Raw genomic sequence first — 6,215 nt, 5'->3', positions numbered from 1 at the left:
GAGAGAGAGAGAGTGCGATTTAACCAGAAGGAGAAGGAACGATCTCCCTAAAAATATACAAAGATGTTGTAATAATTAATAAATAAAATCGATGAAATAAATAATGATAATAATAATAGCATTATGCGCACATACAAATGAGTAACAAGCTCGATACAAGTGTAAATTATATTGAGTACTGCACGCAAATGGCGAGGCTACATTAAATGCTGCTATAATGTTTGACCCAGAAAGAGTCTTATAACGAGGTGTGTAACCATAAATATACGTGCAGAGATGACGAAAATGATGAACACATAAAGAAAATTACAGAAGGTGACGATGACACGGGGACAGCAAGTTAATCGCTGAAAATGTAACACAAGATACTTCGATAGTGTAAAAACGGCAGAAAAAGAGCCTGCAAAAATAATGCGAGAAAAAATATAGAAACAAAATTTTAGTGATAATTAAAGAATAAGAGTAAAACAAGATATTTAATTATGTGTTTGAGAAATATTCATCCAAAAAGCAAATCGTTATCAAACGTGATATTTTTGCGACTGCATTTTGTTAATAGCATAATTGTCGATTAACGTCTGTGTCGTCTCGGTAAATTTTCTGTCTCGTTGTTACTTCACTTAAAGATCAAATATTAAAAGAGACAATGTCTACAATCGAAATACACACGTGTGACAAAGTCTGCTGCGAATGTTCAGGTCGTACAGGGTGGAGCACAGACACACTTTTTGGAATAATCTGAACACTGTGTGCTTGGTCAAAGATATGTTTTGGTCACGTTGAGGGAGATACGGTTGCATGGAGTTTTAGTTGACACGATTCACTGACGGTTTTAGTCATAGACATAGTAAATACAGTCCGAGTGTCCCGTTGAATAAGCTGAAGCTTGTGAAGAGAGAGATAGAGAAGATTTAAGGAGACTTTCTTCCTCTGTCTTACATCATTGTAAAAGAAAAGAATCGTGCCTGCGCCTCCTTTGTCTCGATGGCGAGACAGAGAAAGAAAGTCTTCTTAAATCTTCTCTGTCTCTCTGTCTTCGGTTACTTCGGTTCGAAAAGTTTCCAAGTCCCGAAGGAGGAAAATTTTTTAACAGTTCTAGCAGTTCTGTTGGGAGTTCTGGATAGCCCCTCAAGAGTTCTATCGAAAACTATTAAGACCCGAAGCGCTACGACGAATAAAAAGTTCTCGCGATTTTTCATACTTCGGTTCGAAAAATTTCCAAGTCCCGAAGGAGGAAAATTTTTTAACAGTTCCAGCAGTTCTATTGGGAGTTCTGGGTAGCCCCTCAAGAGTTCTAAAGGAAATCCTAATGGCAAAATTAAATATTTCCAATACTTTTAGTGTTATCGCTGATTTCGAGATTTTATTTTGTGAAGTTAGCATCCCCAAGTTTCAAATTTAACTTTTTTATGTTAATTCGCCAGAACTATTTTTAAAATTGATAAGGAACTCTAGAACTCTTCGGGGTGCATTCAGAACTGAAAAAAAAAAGATTTTTTGAGACATGAGGTGCCAACTTCGCAGAGGTGTATTAAAGTGACGTTCGCAACGCGAGCGATGTCTACATTGCGGCGAAGTTGCGCGGCTCCGGTAACCTACGACCAGCGGCGCGATCTTGGTGCTCGGACTTTAAGATCGAGGAGAATGAAATGTCACGAATGTCTTCGAACAATACGCGCGCGGCGAACGAGAAAGGGAAGGACGAGCAAATGAGGAGTACGTAGCGCTCGCGCCACGGCTAAGGTGGAAAAGAAGAATGCGGTCCATTCAGGAGGGCGCAACCGCTCGATCCAGAAGCGAGGTGCTAATGCCACGCACTTTGAAATCAGATTGGCATCCAATTCGACGAACCTTGATCTTTAAAGTGCGCATCTCGGCGTCGCCTCGCAAGAAAGAATGGTCTTCGCGAAACGCCAACGAAATACCGAGGACGCTATTTGTCGAACAGGAGGGACGTCCTCGATGCTGCGGAGTTATTACTTTATTGTCAGCAACAAAACTGCTCGCGCAAGGTCCTCCACTTGTTCACCTTTCGGCTGCGATGCGCATTGTTCCGCAGACCGTGTACCTTTTATCGAGAGAAGGCGCCATGGCATATTGCTAAAAATAATTAAAAAGAGATAGGCACGCGCTCATAAAGATACCATAGTTGCATTAAAGAGTTTACAATGGAAAATTCCTCCTACCACGCTTTTCCCATCTTTAGGCATACGATTGCGCAGACAGCCTCCCATGAGGCTCAATTAACGCATCAGTTAATATTTATGACTTAAGAATTAAGATTTTCAGAAATAAAGAAATTTTAATGAATAACTCCTTTAAAACTCAATTATATAACAAATCGTAAGGTGTTCACGCGATTTAAACGAGAACAACAGTGAAAAAGAAACGGCAGCCTTTGCCCTCCTATACACTTTCTCTAACAATAGGGAAAAATCGATTTCGAAATTTGTTGCCGAATGTTGGCAAGTTTCGAACGGAGGCTCCTAGGAAGATATCCAACGTGGTACGTTTTAAAAGATTAACAAGTTACCAATTGAAAATAGCGAGTTCGAGATGTCCTGTGATTGGAATGACTATACCGTTCACACGGCAATGACGTGACAAGAAAAAGACGAAGAGCGTACTCGAGCGGGTGCCTTGCATCGCTCGCGTCGCTCCGCCGCGCGAGTCGCAGGTATGAGTCCGCGGGCAGAGACAAGTGGGCGTAACCGCGATTTCTAATTATTCGATAATTCGTGCAACTGCATTCCAGCCAAGTGATGCGTTTCGCAATCAAGGATGCGATTAATTCTACTGCATCCTCGCCGCTCGACTCGATTTAAGCGCCATTTGGAACGTACGCCGTTACTTTTATATTTTTCTTTTCGGATTATTTCCCACGACAGCCGAGTCGTACGACGGCGACCTCAGTGAACACGACACGTATGATGCATTCGACAATCACATGTATAATTTCATACCGACGATCGAAAGCGCCATGACTGTCATTGCGCAACATCGCGGAAATCCGCGATGTCAATTTATCAAATGATTTTTTTACACCTATTCCTTTTTCAATATATTATCTCGTACACTTCGTTTCGTTCCATTCCGCGCGATCAACTCAACGTCAATATTTCGGCATCGACGTTATTATTAAGCGAAATTTAAGTATTGCTGAATGTAAAAAAGTTAAATATGTTAAATATAAAGCTACAAGATTCTATTTTTATTATTAATATAAACGCACACGTAAAGACATGTAATAATTTGTTAGATATTTTATGCACGTCAAGTATGCTGTTATTATAAAATATTAAGTAAATTCTTTGGAAGATATCCAGGATACTTTCTGTAGTAAATATATAACGAGTAATTAAATAACTGAACTTTACTGCTCAATGTTACGTACAGCAGGAATCAAATTTCTTTTTATCGTACATTCTGCGCGGTTTCTTTTGGACGGCGAACATCCAAATAATAATAATAACAGGAGGAAGAAGAGCTGCAATTTCTCTTCTTGCACCTGCTATCGCGCGCCCGAGCGTGCTTGTTTTAATTAATCGTGCCATGCTTACCAGCATCACGAGGAAGGATTGAGGTAATCCTTGCACTGTGCCCTGCCCTGACCTGCTCTTGCTGGATGCGCGTTGAGTGATCAAGAATGAGCGAGGCACGGCGGAATAGCGATTGCTCGTCGAGCAATCCAGACCGTGCGTGCATGCCTTTCTCCGTACGCTCGCTGTCTGCAACTTTGTGAGAACGCGGAGATGTAAATTCTACGTAAAAATAGATTTTATACCTCGACACTTGTCCACCGTTACATGACAGTTGCCAGAGTCGACGATTGCCGGTCTCGTAATTAACTATAGTTATTATTCAACACAACAAGCTTAATTGAAAAATATTATTTTATACGCGTACACTTGTACTTTTTCACTTCACGCCGATGGAAGAAGCGAATATGATATCAATCTCGTGAAGCAAATACTCTTTCATAAATTATTATCAAATTAAAATAGCATTTATTTATACATTAATAGCAGATAATCATGGCTTGAATATGGTATTAGTTTATTGCCTGCTAGATAGATGTCAAACGAGATTGCCAGCAAAAATCTTAATTTTCTAAATATAAACGTAGATGTACAAGAAATCTCTTTAAGCGAATAAATTATCGTCGATAGAAGACATGGAAAACCAATCGACATTTTCCTAGAAATCCTCCGCAATAGAAAGGAGTGACAAAAATATAATATTAATTAAAGATTATCATATCATATTTTAGAGAGAGAGATTAAGATGCATGTATAAGTTTTTATGCCGTATTTTTAAATATGGCTAATAAAATATAATCTCCACTGTAATATAGTTAAATATCATATAAATAACATTTAAAAGTACGACGTCTTGAAAATTAAATATTTCACTTAGTTTGTCATTTTCATGCTGAAATAAATTTTATTTATTAATAATATTTATTAATAATAAATAAAGTTTAACCATTTTGTTAAGAAAATTTCATGTAGACAAAGAAGTTCGCTTCTCCGAAGCACAATACATTTAGCGCCAAACATTTCGTGATATCTCAACATTCATATCTGTTGATACGAATCGCTTTAAAATTGATTCTGAATGTAATGAAAGATGTAATATGCAAAATATGTATATTGCATTGATATAAATATGTGTTTATATTGCACAATTCGAAGGGCATTTTACGGAACGCGGTAATTCTCCTTAAAATAACACACAAAAAAAGGAATCCTTAACGCAATGCAAATATGTCTTGATTTAAGGATATTTTATCCTTAGAATAGCGCCAAGTATAAATGACCTCCGATTAAGACTAAATTACCCTTAAAACAAGACAAAAATTATTTTTAATTGGAAACAAAATTTACTTGTTGGTAAACAACAAGGATTCACTGGGACACTCGGCTGATGTAAAATTGGGAATAGATTTTTTATTTGTTAAGATATTTTTATTCTCTCTACATCAGTAGTAGTAGTACCTTCTAATCTCTTAATGTTATCTTATACTTAAAATATCATATGTGAAAAATATGTTTTACCACTGCTGGATTCGAACCCGGGATCATCAGCTCTTCAGTCTTCTATCTTATGTCCTCGGCCACTCATATTCTTGTATAAGATAAAAGTTATATCTTATATAAATGATTTCGTCATAATACATAAATATATGTATATTATATAACGCGAAAACTAAATATTTAAATTTCTTCCGTGGCACCGTTTTGATTACGTAACTATGCGTGAAACGGAACACAGCTTTATGCTATCTACTACGGGTACCCTGGCGGAAAAATTTCTATAAATAACTACAAAAAAATGACTTGAAATAGAAATTTGTAGAAATTTTTATATCTTCGTTAAAACATTTATTTTTTTGTAAAAATATCTACAACATAGTACCACAAATTACAAAGTTTTAAAATCAAGAAATTATTGCAACTAGTATTTAACGAAAATGTACAATTTTCTAAAAATTAGTACAAAACTTTACTAGTTTTAAAAATTTGAGAAACAACAAAATCTTAAAGAATTAAAACATCTACTTAGTTGTAGAATATTACAATTATTTATAAATGACTGTGGTAATTGACCAGAATTTACGCGCATCGTGAAACTATGGAACTTTGAATCCAATTAAGTTTTTAGTTTCCCATAAAATACAGTTTTGTACATAAATGTACAAAAATGTACAAAAATTTTGGAAGATTTTTATAGAAACTTACAACATTTAACAGAAAAAAATAAATTTTAATTAGTCTTAATTTTAATAATTTTAAAGCTGTACATTTTTGTACAAAACTGTATTTTATGGGAAACTAAAAACTTAATTGGATTAAAAATTCCATAGTTTCACGATGCGTGTAATTCTGGTCAATTTCCATAGTCATTTATAAATAATTGTAATATTCTACAAGTAAGAAGATGTTTTAATTCTTTAAGATTTTGTTGTTTCTCAAATTTTTGAAACTAGTAAAGTTTTGTACTAATTTTTAGAAAATTAGACATTTTCATTAAATACTACTTGCAATAATTTCTTGATTTTAAAACTTTGTAATTTGTGGTACTATGTTGTAGATATTTTCACAAAAAAATAAATGTTTTAACGAAGATATAAAAATTTCTACAAATTTCTATTTCAAGTCATTTTTTTGTAGTTATTTATAGAAATTTTTCTGCCAGGGTAGAATTTGATAAAC

This window comes from Vollenhovia emeryi, unplaced genomic scaffold (assembly GCF_000949405.1).
Source record: "Vollenhovia emeryi isolate VEMERY1.0 unplaced genomic scaffold, V.emery_V1.0 DF939121.1, whole genome shotgun sequence".
In the NCBI taxonomy this organism is placed as follows: domain Eukaryota; kingdom Metazoa; phylum Arthropoda; class Insecta; order Hymenoptera; family Formicidae; genus Vollenhovia; species Vollenhovia emeryi.
Note: the sequence above shows the minus strand (reverse complement) of the source record.